Source organism: Pholcus phalangioides, unplaced genomic scaffold (genome assembly GCF_987345545.1).
Source record: "Pholcus phalangioides strain wild (caught in Gottingen) unplaced genomic scaffold, Ppha-v1.0 ptg000027l_1, whole genome shotgun sequence".
NCBI lineage: Eukaryota > Metazoa > Arthropoda > Arachnida > Araneae > Pholcidae > Pholcus > Pholcus phalangioides.
The window spans coordinates 14,265,635-14,280,521 of NW_028301617.1; the positions used below are offsets into that span (position 1 = coordinate 14,265,635).

The window sequence follows — 14,887 nt, forward strand, 5'->3', positions numbered from 1 at the left end:
TATTAAAACTCATGCATCATGTCTAAACAGTACCTTTTTTTTATCGTTTACATGTAACCAAATTGTTGCCCTAAATCATCTTTTCATGTTTTTTCCATATTTTCAAAGAATTGAAGCTTAATTCCAATTTTTTTTACGTCTTTTTTCTGTATTGCGCATTGATACGCGTGTACTATCCATTGTATGCCAATACGTGGCTGTCTCGCACGGTTTTCTTCACTTTTTTGCTTGCTCCCCTAATTGTTTTGAGCAGTGTATATTAAAAGCCCAACGTATGAATGTTAAGAATGTTAAAGAATGTATATTAAATTTAACCAACTTTTCTTTATCGAGCCAATTGATGATTACGCAGAACCACTGAACAGGTGTTCACTTTTTACTGTATAAAAAAGTTAGAAAGTAATTTATGATATATAGGGTATTTTAACATTAAAATTTGGTATAGAAACCAATTGCGGCCGAGGTCAAACGACGAATAAATGTGAAAGTTGTATAAATGAGGTTCCACTGTACATTGTATCTCCCATAAATGGACACTTCCCGTTAGCGAACAAAATTTTTGGTCCCATGGGTGACCGTTATCGAGAGGCTAACTGTAGCTGCATCGACTTCATTCACAGCTGAAGACATCCGACTCCATTCCATTAGAAGCTGAAGATATCTGCTTCGGCTTTATTAGCCGCTGAAGATGCCTGTCTTCGCTCAGACGGGGATCGAGGAGGTGATGGAAACAACCACCCCTACAAACCCCAAAGCAGAATATGCCAAAATCTGCGACGGCGTCGCAGATTAGCGCTACTGCAGAAAATCTGGAAGTATTTTAAGAAAAAGTGCAAGAAAACACTATTAGGCCGGGACCTGACTGCGGCGCGGTTGCAGGTGGTTGAGGTTGGGGGGGGGGGGGAAGGCATCATCTACAGTTTTATTCTGTCAGCGCACAGATACAGCCGCAACCACTGACGGCTGTTTTTTCAACCGAGAAAATCCACATTTTTTTGGATGGTTGGGGTAACCGTGAAGCTGCCATCATCTATTGAAAAGGTTTGAACGCCCTGATGACGGTTCGGCTGGACTCGCAGTTGCTGTCTTCCATTGTCTATTAAGTGGTGTGACAAGGAGGGTGATGGGATTTCGGATGCACTGGACAAAGGAATTGCTCTTCTTCTCAGGTTGCCATAAAAATGAGGGGAAAAGACAAATTCGAGCAACTGAATAGGGAAGTTCCATTCGACAAAAACATTCTTTATTTGGCGCTCTTGCTCTGATAACAATAAAATAACCAATGAAGAAAAAATTAAATTTTCTAACCAATGACATTATTTTTTGTTTTCCTACAAAAAAAAACCAATTAGTACCTCATCCAAAAAAGTACAAATTACCAGGGGGGTCCAATCATTTATAATAAACTCATAGAACATTATCAGAAGTAAAAATAATTAGACATCTGAAGGAAGAAATTTTTATGTTTGCAAATTTCGTATCAAACTTTTGAAACATTCATTAAAAACATAAGTATGAACCGGAGAGGAAATATGTCCCTAAGAGCTGCACTTTGTGTGTTTTTCTTTCATTATTCTGTCTTTTTGGTATATATTTTTGTATCGTATATGAATGTGTCTTTCTATCTGTTGTTTTTGCAATGAAAGAGTAAACCGTCTAGACAAAACGTTGTATGCGGGTAATATCGATAGAGTGCACTAAGATAATTTTCATACCTATCGTTCTTTTCAAGCAGTTTTTGATTTATATACACACACAAAGCCGCAACTATGTAGAGCTGGTCCATTGTACAGGGTGCTGAACTAGAGGGGAAGCTGAATATATTAGTATAATTAATTAGGAGTATTAATTATAGTCCTTCTAACTTCTCCCAAAAGCTTGCTTTCACCAGTTAAAAAAAATTTCCAGCTGCGGCCTGTAATAATATTAATACCTTAAACAGTGCAATATACATACTGATGTACAGGGCCTCAACGACATGCGTGGCCAGCCGGGGCAAACACGCGTTTTGGCGCTCCCTTTTAATATTGAAGGAGAGATGAAAGGATTACATTTGCGCACCCCTCAGAGTTCGGGGCATTAGTCAGTGCCGTTAAGACGGCACTGACTAATGCATTTTTGTGAGGCCCCTCACAAAAATGTGATCCGATTGAAATTCTCTAGGATTTACCTGGTTGGGCCTCCGAAAAACCACTTGGCCCGGGAGCCCATGATACTCTTACGACGGCCCTGGCATCAGTCCCGCCTGCTCCTCCCTCGTTGTTGCCCTGGTGCCGTATATACAGGGTGGTAAGCGGACCGGGGTAGCAAGTTCGGAGGGGCGGCAAATTTTAGTAATTCGTGGTCAGGAACTTTATAACGTGGAAAAGGCAGAGAAATTCGAATAACCAACACGTGGCAAATCCATAATTCTGTGTCTGCAAACGGCATTTGAATGATTTCGTAAGAAGGACATTACGTTCCCTTCATTTCATCGCACCATCTGGAAAAAATCATCTTCTGATAACTGATCGGGAAAAATGATAAAGGAAGAAGTTTTTATGAAGTTTTTCGTTACCACGGTTCTTTGTGTTCATCAGAACGAATCCGCTAATGATCCATTGATGGATGTTCTTAGTATAATTATACAGCGTTATATCATGATTGAATAAATTAAAAAAAATAAAATTAAAAGAAAATATCATATGGTCCAGTGGTTGTCAAATTTTTTGTTAGCCAATGGCCCTTTGCACCATATTTTATTTTCGTGCTGCTGCCCCCCCCCCCCATCCCCAGGACCTTCTACTCTCATACAAGAACGAGACCCTTTCTCCTTATTGAATTTAATTTAGTCAAATCGAAATTTATTGCACAAATATATATAAAAAAAATGTCGGTCGCTGGAACTCCCTGGGACAGGTGGGGATCCATAAGGAAGGGGGGGGGGGGATCGATCCCTCGTTAACACCGAATCGTCTCGGAACAGTAGGTCAGTGTATAATATGTACGAGACGTGGCAACGGACCTACGCAAGAGACCGTCCCTCTTGATACATCAGCATAGTCCGTTTCCTGGCTACCCTGGGCCTACGAATTTGATTTTTCAGAGTTTTTAAAGCATGAAAGTCTCAGAATTTCATTCCGACTTTCTATCTGAATTTTTTTTCCTGACCATCAACAGAAATAATTTTTTCCTCAACTTTTTTTTTTGTCACAAGGGGTTTCCCAAAATGATAATTATTATGATTAATTTCCATTAATTAGAAATTTAATTAATTGGAAATTTGCTTTAATTACAAAGAAAAACGTGCTGAATTCATGTCCAATTTTTTGAAACTTCAAAAATATGTTATTTAAATAGCCAGTCATCATATATATATAAAAATTGCGCGATTAGGTCACGAATTGTAAGAGCGTTCAAAAATGGGTTAACTTGTAGGACTTTCTTTCTTCAACTCCGAATTAATTTTAAACGGCAAATATTGTAACTGAAAATTAAATAATTTAATTACCTGAATATTTTTATTAGTATATACAGTAAAACCTCTCTTTTGCGGATACCGACAGGACAAAAAAATTTGTCCGTGAAAGAGAAGTGACCGTTAATCAGGGGCTTGAAATACATACTTTTATATATTATGCAATTGTAAATTATTATTTGGCCGTAAAAGAGGGGGTGACCGCACCTGAGGGGTGTCCGTTAAGACGGGTTTTACTGTAATGCAACTTATGAGCATGAATTTGCATGCAAACTGCATCCAACTTCAGCTTGGCGAAAATAATTTCGCTAATCCCGAGATGTCACGTAACATTAAAAAAAAAACCCAGTTGCTAACAGCAGTGCGTGTTTCACGCGAAATTCCATGGTTGCTGATAAGTTAAACCTCAGCAGCTGAACCGTAGTGTACAGTTAGCCTTACAATTGTAGTTGTCCATTAACAAAACTGAGCATCTCGTGAACGATGCCGAAGTATGCAGCATTCTACTGAAGCCATTATATTCTTTTTACCGAAGCCATTGGCTTGGGAATGTCTATAGGAATGTCGTCTGCGGTGCTTGAACATAAGCACGGCGGTCTTGTTGAAAGGACACAATAAAATACGCACTCTTTCCTCGAGTATAATTTTCTGCTCTGAAGTAGCCCTTTGGGGCTACTAGTAGTAGTACCCCCCAACTACTTTGGGGCTACTTCACAAGAGCAGAACAGGGCCGTCACAGGGAATTCACCTGAACAGGGCCGTCTTAAGAGCATCATGGGCCCCCCGGGCCAAGTGATTTTCCCTACCTGGCGAATTCTCGAAAATTTGAACCGGTTCTCATTTTTGTGAGGCCCCTCTTTTCTTGAGGCCCCGGGCTGTGCCCGGGTGGGCTCATTCGTTAAGACGGCACTGCACCTGAATGAGAAGGCGAGTTACAGTTTGTCACTCAGCCGCTGTGGTGGTCGAGTGGTCATAGTGACAGACTCGCATCGCGGGGACCCGGGTTTGAGCCCCACCGTCACCACAGTGGTGGTCGGCTGAAGTTGGTTTTCTGTGGTTCCCAACTTCGAGGCGCAAATGCGAGCCGATCTCCCCGTTAAAAAGTCTCGCCACAGAGAGCAACAGTCCTGCAAACAGTACAAATATTCAGTCACTACACATCACTCACTTCACTTCTGATATTATCATCTTCACTTCGAAATTATTTTCGCTGGCAGCACTGAAAAATCATACACAACACTAGATACGCACGGAAGGAACTGGCTTTAACGAGCGTCTAGAAACGCTCTCGCCCAGAAATGACATGGAAAATTTGAATGTCTTAAGACGCTTCTGCGAAAAAGAGGGTTAATTATAAAATATTTTCTTTCATTATTTCTGGAATTATCTCTTATACAAATACAACGCCACAAGGGGCAACTACTTTTACCCAACGATATGGCTAAAAAAAAGATGCCCATAAACTTTCGTGCCATTAATCTTTTATTAATATTGGAATTATCTCATCGATGCTAAAATTATTTCTTTCATTCATTGTTCTAAATTCCTGTGGATGCCATAAGAAAATAACGGGAGATTGTGTGCGTTTTCACCGAGTCACGTGATCTTCCGACGAATGATGTTGGAGGGCACCGAACCCAGCACTACAAAGGCGGAAACGTCATACTCTCTCCAGTAATATAAGCTCGATAATAACTTTCCATGAGACATATTTTATGCTTTTAGTACAATTTTTCTCAAACGAGGGATGGCTGTCAGGCATAAAGCCCTGTATAATTGAAGAAGAAGAATTGTGTTTGTATTTGTGTATGCTGAGCGTATTTCCTTGAAAGAAATACGGAAATTGGGATTCCAAATATGGGTCATTGCCAATTTTCACCAAAAATGACACCAAAACTAAACAAAGTTGCCAAATATTGCTGAAATTACGGAAAAAACACAATGGCGGGAAATGAAGCAATAATGCAAATTGCAGCGGATGAAAATGAATTCCACGAAAAAAAAAACGTTCACCAAGACAAATGTGGAAAGTTAATATTCTTATTTTGTAATCATCATAAAATAATTGCAATCTTTGACTTCAATAAAGAATAAAGTAGGCTTTGTGTAAAAAAGGCAAAAACCGGGACACTTTTGCCAAAAAAACCGCGACAGGTAGAGAAACAAAAATAACAGGACTGTCCCGAGAATAACGGGACGTATGGTCACAGTATGTATCTGCTGTTTTCCAGAATTAAATAAAGTGATAATACAACACTTTTTCTTTGGTCATTAATATTCTAATTACGCATCCTTTGCAAATGATGGGTGCTTTTCCCTACGGCGGATGACTAAAAATAAAATCAGAAAAGTTAAAGAGGAAGATGCGTGTGTGTCAAGAAAAATGATAGGGGGGGGGGGGGAAAACCCATAAACAACAACCACTACGAACTACCTTTGTTTACGTCGGGAGCCGCTTCTGCTGATTTTGGTCACAGTCGACGATGTTTACCCGACGGGCATTGCTCTTGTTGATTTTGGTCGTTTAATGGTCATAACCGTTTCGTCGAAGGAAGATATGATTAGGATCCCTTCTTGCCTGGATTCACTAATTCCTTGTTGGACGGATTCATTCGTGGTCAAGTTCACATTCAATTACAGGTCAGTCAGTGTACGTAGGGCCATTTTGACTGTTTTGGGTGGTATAAGCATTTTTTTCGTTTGGGGGGGGGGGGATGTGAGCTCAGTTAATTTATTTTAGTTTCGAGTGCGAGTATTTAAATGTAACAATTTTTTTTTTCGCTATTGTTTGTCACAGAGCCCCGTGGGCCACTTACCCTATTAAGAATCTTGCTCATCTCGAATCCCTCATTTGCAGGGCCGCAACTATGGGGGGACAGGCGGGTCTCGTGCCCCGAGCGCTAGACCCGAGGGAGCACAAATTTCATTCTGAAACCTCTCCTTTAACACAGTGCCGTCTTAACGCATGGGCACACCCGGGAACCTCACAAAAATGAGATCCGGTTGAAATTTTCTGGAATTTGCAAGGTGCAGGGGCCCCTGAAAAACCACTTGGCCCATGATGCTTTTAAGACGGCCCTACCTTAACATAACAGGGGGGGGGCGTCAAAATGTGTGCTTGCCCTGGGTGACCAAGCATCTAGTTGCAGCCCTGCTCATTTAATAACGAAATGTTTATTTTAACGTAAATTGCCTGTTTTTCCAGGGGGATCTATCATGAAACATAAACCTCCACGTCCGAAACTGGGCTCCCTATTTTTGCCCGGCAATTCCCCACATACACATTAAGAAAAAGTATAAGTTTCCGATTAAATGATATTAGTAAAACTATAAAAACAATAAGCACAGTGGAACTTTGTTTAACTAGCTTATTAAGCTAAATAAGCTTATTATTCGCTTATTTAAACAGACAAGCAGAGGTAAAAAAATTCACAAAACTTTTCTTTGGGTATGTGGTAGATACTCTAATAATGAAAATAATAAGGTAACAAGCAAGCATCCCTCGCAGCTACAGTGACCATTTTTGTCACATCATATTCTGCATACCAGGGCTAATTGTATTGGGATCTACAGTTTATAGCCGATTCCAAAACACACAGTTCTAGAGGATGACAATCACTCCTTCCAAGATCTGAATAGTATGAGAAACATTGGTTTGTATCATAAAATATGGAGATGATCTAAGAAACCTATGAAATAAATCATTGTAGACCTGCCTTTTTTTTTTTTAACTGTCATCCCACTCAGGCTACATTGCTTTGAGATAGAGCAGTTATATCCATAGGTATAGGGGGGGGGGTTCCGCATCTATGACTGTGGTTTGCCTAGGCCATTATTTTCTATGCACACTTGGGTCACAATTTTTCACAGGTCCCTTTATTAAAAAATATATATAATAGCCCCTGTGCAATATGTGAAGGAGCAGACAAGGCTTGAGACAAAATTCTCACCTTTGCAAGACATCATTTTGATACCTCTGTTATATAAGCCGCACTAGTAAAATTATGTGGGTGAAACTCACAGATTTGTATATGCCATGAGTAATATGGTGAGAAATAACATAGGCAGTTTGGTCATTAAAGCTCTTATCCTGGGCTTCATATTCACTTCATAAACTTACTCATATTTTTATTATATACTATCTGAGTTGTGTTCCAGCTAGATGAAATGAATCAGAAATTACAATGGTTTCTGCAAATTATTCTATCCAATACAGCCATAGCTTGAAATTTGCAGAAATTTTCTTCATTTTCATTCTTATTTGTGATTTGGAAGACAGATGCCAGCACTTGAATGCATAACAAGCGCAACACTTACACGAATTATCTTTTCGTTCCTTTGAAACCAACCTCAACCCTGGTCTGGACAAAGCAATTTTCATTAATGTTCATCTGGAAACTATTTTCCATTGAACACTAAACATGCTGGTGAATAATGGAAATGGCATATCAAGAGAATGAATAGTAGAAATTGAATAATAGAAAACTTTGAAACAAAACGACAGACTAGAAATTTGTTAAAGATCCTTAAAAATAAAATACACATGGAGTAATCACAAATCAGTGAAAAATAGATAATGAAAAAACAGATGTACTCAGATTAAATTTTTTGTGAAAATAGAATCATTGTATTATAAATATCTAATATTTTAATCATTATCCTACAGTTTTTATTTCTATAGTTTAAATTAAAAATAATTTAAGTCATAGTTTTAATCACTTTATTCAAATTTCTGAGAATTCCGAATAAATATTCTAAGAATGACTCGGGGAAAGAAGTCATCTCAAAGTATGTTGAATCAAACTGAGGCAATGATCAAGAGTGAACTCAAAAAGAAACGCTTATCATTTTAAATATGAAATGGGTAAATTCTGGTGAAAGAAGCAAGATCAAACGTTCAAAAATGTTTGAAACTGAAGAGAACAAAAGCACAACTTTTTTTCACTTGCATAAGCTGCAAAAAAAAAAAACAAGAAAAATAATTACTTTTCTAATGAGTTTTAGTGATTTTTTTTTAAAATTAGTGATTACCAGGTCTACAACCTAAATCTAAAAACACTTATTTCAAATTATTTCTAAAATCTGTAATACCATATGTTAGGCTCTCATTTGTTGATATTGTAGGGAATGTAGAAATACAAATATTAAGAAGTCTCTCAAAATTTTTTTATGATCTAAAAGTTTAAAAAAATACAAAAATATTTCTTCTAGAGGAAATCTCTATGTATTTTGTACCTTGTGGTGGGAGGGGGGACACCTCCTTCTGAGCTGAGATAACACTTTTTTGAAGTAAAAAGTAATCCTGCGTACTCTATCGCATATACATTTATGTTCACAAAAACTGTGTATTTTAGTTAATGTTAAAATTTTAACGTGCTACAAAACTGATAAATACTGCTACAAAAATAAAATTCCCATTTTCCACTCCTGATGCATACGATATCTCTGTATTTAGCTACTCAAAAGGTAAATGGAAAAAAGTCTAAAGAAAGTAAAACAAGGAAAATGAGTTTATGATGCATTATTAGTTTAGAGTAAATATAAATGAAGAAAAATACTTCTTAATATTACAAATACAAGGTCACAACAGGCAAAACGCCTAATGAGGTGGCTTAGATGTGATATTGTAACAAGTATTTAAGAAAAGTTGATTCTTTAAAATACAATATATTAATATATCATCATTAAATTTGATTGTCAGTATCATGAAAATAACAATCTTTTAATTTCAATCATTTCATTTTTAATTAAAACACCAATTTTATTTATAATAGTAATGAATTTAAGAAAATTTGCATTCGCCCAAACATTAGCTGAATATTTGGTATTCTGCTATATCACTGTTCATCCCATCTGTAATCCAAAATTGTCAATCAGTCACCTCATTGGGGAAATTTGCCAGTTGTGTTTATAAATTTCTATTTGTAGGCAACTGGCTCAGGGCAGCTAGTCTTTAAATACAAAGTACTATCATACCATGGAAAAAATATTAAAAACCGCTCACAGGTAAAAACACTCTCTGAAGCTCTTGATAGTTGATCTTCAAAGTGTTCAACACCTCAAATTGAAATACTACATAAATATGGTTGCTTTTTCTTTTCTGATGAAAAGAACCTGAAAAAAAAAAACCACAAAAAGATTAAAACTTGTCTAAATGTAAAATTTGTCAGAAGATCTTGAACTGTCTGAAAGTATTATTTGATTTTGTTTTATTAGCATTTCTGTCAAGTTGATGGTCTTAAGCTCATAAAACCAATAAATTCAGATCACTCATATAACCGATTGAATTAAGTGCTTTAAAATTCACCATTTTTTTTATTTACCTATAGATACTATTTTTACTTTTGTTTTGATTTTTCATGCATAGTTTTTGAGGTGAGTGTTTGAACAGGCTGTTATTGTACTGCCCAGAAACTCGCCAACCTTGATTAAAATATATTTAATCTTTGTAATGATGGTACTTTCTCTTTTGCAGATAATGATTCATATTATGATCTGTGAGATGAGATGTCAGCAAAATCTTTACAAGTAGATATGTGGAGAAAAGTTTTGGAAAGACATCAAACTGTACAAAAATTGCAGAAACTTTAACAGATTTGATTGTCTGCTCTTTATTCTAGTACATCCTTATTGGAATGGATGAATTTTTTTCTAGATTACATAACAGGGATGATGTGGATAAAGGCAATTCTAGTTTGGTTTAAAATTTATACACAATATATAGTTTCTGATTGATTTAAAACTGAATAAAACTCAAATGAGATTCAGTGCCGCAGAAGAACATTGATCAAAGGAAATGATTTAGACCAGTTGTTTTTTCCATTATCACATATTAGTTTGATGTTTGTGATAAAGCATTTCCTCAAGTACTCAATTTAAATCTATACAAGAGCAAAACACACAGAAGACAAGCCACAATGTCTGTGCATGAACACTTGTTCCAATCAATGCTTCAAATATGCACACATAAATTCACACAAGTTTAAATTCTGTGTAAAGAATTGTTTTTGAAGAAATTCAAACATTCACAAAACATCCCACACACGTGAAAGGCCATATGAGTATAATAATTGTGAATTTTTTGACATCACACCACGATTTGAACCTATACTAAAGAGTTCCCGCTGGGCAGAGGCCGTACACATTTGCAATCTGTAGTGAAATGTTTTCTTGCAGCAGCCGTTTGAACATAAAAAAAAGAGCCAACAAGGGAGAGAAGCTACACGAGTGTGAAATCTGTGGTAAAACATTTTCCTGCAGCAGCAATTTGAACAAACACAGAAGAGTCCACACAGGAGAGAAGCCATATGAGTGTAATATCTGTAGTCGAGTATTTTCAGACCATAGCCATTTGAACAAACACAAAAGAGTCCACACTAAGGAGAAGCCATATGAATGTGATACCTGCCATGCAAAATTTTCTCAAAGTAACAATTTAAACATTCACATAAGAATCCATACGGGAGAGAAGCCATACAAGTGTGAAATCTGCAATAAAACGTTTTCTAGCCGCAGCGATTCCAACAAACACAAAAGAGTTCACACAGGAGAGAAGCCACACGAGTGTGATATCTGTGGTAAATCATTTTCTTACAGCAGCCATTTAAACATACACAGAAGAGCCCACACGGGAGAGAAACCACATGAGTGTGAAATCTGTGGTAAAACATATTCTCGAGTTGGCTATTTAAAAGTGCACCTCAGGGTCCATACTGGAGAGAAGCCATGTGAGTGTGAAATCTGCAATAAAAAGTTTTCCAGCCTCAGCAGTTTAAACCGACACCTAAGAATTCACACGGAAGAGAAGCCTCACGAGTGTGAAGTCTGTGGTAAAATGTTTTCTCAAGCAGACAATTTAAGCCTACACAGGAGAAGCCACACAGATACAATTTTTGTTGCTAGAAGTTTTCAACCAGTTCTCATTTGAAGAAAAAAGTTAATTCATTCTGAAGGGAGCTCAAATAGATTGGAAGCGTTGAGCAAGGTACTTGGCATATATGTTAACCTTGCTTACTACGTTATTTCAGTGGAAGAGCCTGCAGCTCTTCAACTTATAGTGATAGAGGGTGATGTTAGAAGAAATAAATAAATGAGAGAATCCAACAAGAACTCTAAAAAATGACTGTTTTAATATTTTGTGAGAAGTTTACATTGATTTTCACTAATCCGTCAGGTCAAGTAGTGAATCTTTTACGATTCACTGAAATTTAGATTACTAATAAAACTTTCTCAATACGTACTGCTGATTGCACTGCTAGTGATTTTTGAATTTTTCTGTGCATAATCGTGGGGTATACTTATCTGTATTAGTTGAATATATTTAACCTCCAGCTGCTGGTGGTTTTTGAATTTTTCTGTGCATAATCATAATGGCTGGGTATTTTTTTATTTTATTTATTTCAGTTTAAGATGTCATAAGATTACAATATATAACATATTATTAGTCGACAACAGGCCGTGGCCTGCATAGTCCGTAGACAATTTTCTATGATCAAACTGTAAATAAAAGAACAGTGCTAAATGTGTTAAAGAAAATACATTCAGCACTTTCAGTATTCAGAAAATACATTTAGCATCAATCAATATAAATAATAATTATAAATATGTATACATTCTTATTTATATACATTTACAAATACATTAATTATATTCAAATGCAATTCTCATATATAATACATTCAAATAAATTTCTTATCTGATGGTGATGAGGTAGAATTATGGCACACGCCGGCATACAAGTAATAAGAATTTCGCTATTGTGTATTAAAATATACGTCAATATCGTCTATTGATAAGATTAATTTGAAAATGCTTTTTTAAATTTTGTGTAGGTAGGTAAATTTTGAATTTCTAAAGGTAATGCTTTGTAAAATTTAGGAGCCAAGTAGTAAAAATGTTTCCGGAAAATTTCTTTTTGACAGTGCGGTATAGTGAAAATTTCAGTTGGTCGTCGCAAAGGTACATTATTATTTGCTACACATAATGATTTATTCCGGTATAAAGTGAGAAGAATTTGGTATATAACAAATCTCAAAGGTGATAAGTTTAAGGTTCTGTATATTGGAGTATGTGGAGGACAAATACTATTCATGGTTCTAAAACATCTATTTTGAATTAACATTATTGATTGCAAATTTGTTTTATAGTCTCCACCCCAGATTATTATACCATAGTTTATATGTATAGCAGAATAAAACAAAGCATAATACAAATCGTTCAAGAAGTTGGCTGTAACTTTGTGTTTGAGATAAAAAAGTTTATATACAATGAAACGAAGTTTCTTTGAAATTTCATTAGCATGAGTTTTCCTTTTTAAATTTTGATTGATATGGAGACCCAAGTATTTAATTACTTCAACTTTAAGTATTTTACTACAAGGGCAGTCGGCGCTTTATCTGTATTAGTTGAATATATTTAACCTTCAGCTGCGGGCGGTTTTTGAATTTTTCTGCGCATAATCGCGGTGTATTTTTATCTGTATATAGCACGTGATAATAGTGAACCCTGCAAAATTTTAGAAAATACGGGAAGCGAGATATTCGCATCACCCTCTGCCAGAGGGTGAATCCTAGATTAGGACAAACTTTTTTCATTGTATCTCCACATTTTTTATTTGTTTGCGATTATAGCAAGTGCAACGAGAAAATTAGAGGATTGATTCAAAAATGTCTAAAAATAATGCTCAATAAGAATAGTTCTACTGCATATAAATCTTTAATAATGTCGCAGGCCATTGCCCATAGGCTGTCCGAAGCATGGGGGTGGATGCACTCGGGTTGACCAGGAAGAAAATCGTCAACATGCTGCTACAAAGGAAATCGCCAAAGAAGAGAAGAGACTATGTACTGTAGGTGTTCCAAGAGTCAATACTGGCCTACATGTCCAAGCAGTGGCGATCTTAGGGCTGTGCAGCCGGTGCAATTGCACAGGGCGCTAAAACACGTTAGATACACATTACTAGAAAAATATCTTTAAGGTACGTATTTGAAAAATTACTATGCAAAATATACATGAAAAATGGCTGAGATGGGAAAATAAATTGAAGGTTTAAATATATATATATATTATAGTGTTATTTTTCAAAAAGAATTGATGGGCAGTGCACCTATATAGTGACGCTGGAACATATCTACTCGTGTTGCTCACCAATCATTTGAATGGTATTGCTCAGCAATGATTGGTATACCAATTATACCAATCACCATTTGAACATAGCTCAAATATTGAACTAAAAGCGCTTTTTTTTTAATTAAAATTTTTGAAGACATCCTTGGAACCCTTTCTGTGTGAGGAGTTGCATAGCTGTAGCTCTTTGTTTGCAAGTCATTTCAGGTCCAAGGGACTTTCCCATGAACCCTGTATATCCATTAAGCATGAGAATAAAATGAGCATCATAGAATCTGAATACCACAACGGTAGTCACAGCAATAGACTTGAGACAGTACGTTTCATCGCTGATTTCAGACGGATCTCAACCTTTTGAGTGTCATTGAAATGATATCTCGTCGTCTTATTTTAGCATTGGCAAGCCCAAATATTTTGTAAAGTTAATCCCTCTCTCTCTCAGTGAAACACTTTTTCCCTATACCAATGGTTCATAAACTTTTGTCAACCACGGCTCCCTTGCCTGATTCATCGGCGGCACTTCAGGATACATTAATAGACATTTTCCCGTATAAAAGAACTTCTTCAAAGCATAAATAGGTGCACAAATCAATATTTCAAGCTCACCACGACACCCCACATAAAGTTTGGCGATGCCCCTAGAAACAGCGACACACACTTTGAAAAAAGCTGCTCTATACCCATTACTTTTTCATTACTTTATGCTTATTTACTGCTGAAAATCGTAAGCAAGCTTATTGCTATTATGCCGTGTAAAGGGTTGAAAAACATCAATGGTCTCATCGATGTAGTTAAAAATTACAAAAAATCGCTGAGAAAATAAAACTTGTAAAATAAAACAAACAAATAATAAATGCAATAATGACAGCTTTATCATCTATCTCAAAAAAAAATCAGACTGCAGAATCGTTTATTCAAGCGCTATGCTATACCAAAATTAAAATTCAAAGCTCAATATTCAGTCGGCCCCCCGTATTCGCGGGGGTTACGTTCCAGGAGTGACCGCGAATACGGGAAATCCGTGAATAACCGAAACCACAGTTTTTTTCTTGTATATCTCGTTTATTCAACAGCATGAGAAGAGCAGGGTAACGCAGAGGTATAAGGGAATGTAAAAGAGGGTGCAGAAATTGTTGGCGATGTTTTCTGAAAGAACATTGTGATTTCTATTTGCAGTTTCTTCTTCATATCATCAAGTATGTTGGAATATGATGACAAGGCTTTCTCTACCAATTTTTCTACATGTGAAGAGCGTACCATAGAGGGATCTATGCGATGAAAACAATCTATTGCTGATTTGAGCGT

The 14,887-nt window shown here is 36.5% G+C and overlaps 1 long non-coding RNA gene across 1 annotated transcript; it reads left to right on the forward strand.

The window, feature by feature from the left end:
- The first annotated feature begins 5,897 nt into the window (after positions 1 to 5,897).
- Positions 5,898 to 12,698, forward strand: LOC149068519 (uncharacterized). Its single transcript, XR_016195233.1, has 2 exons — positions 5,898 to 6,107; positions 9,933 to 12,698. It is a non-coding gene; the product is annotated as an uncharacterized LOC149068519 (long non-coding RNA).
- Positions 12,699 to 14,887: the final 2,189 nt, after the last annotated feature.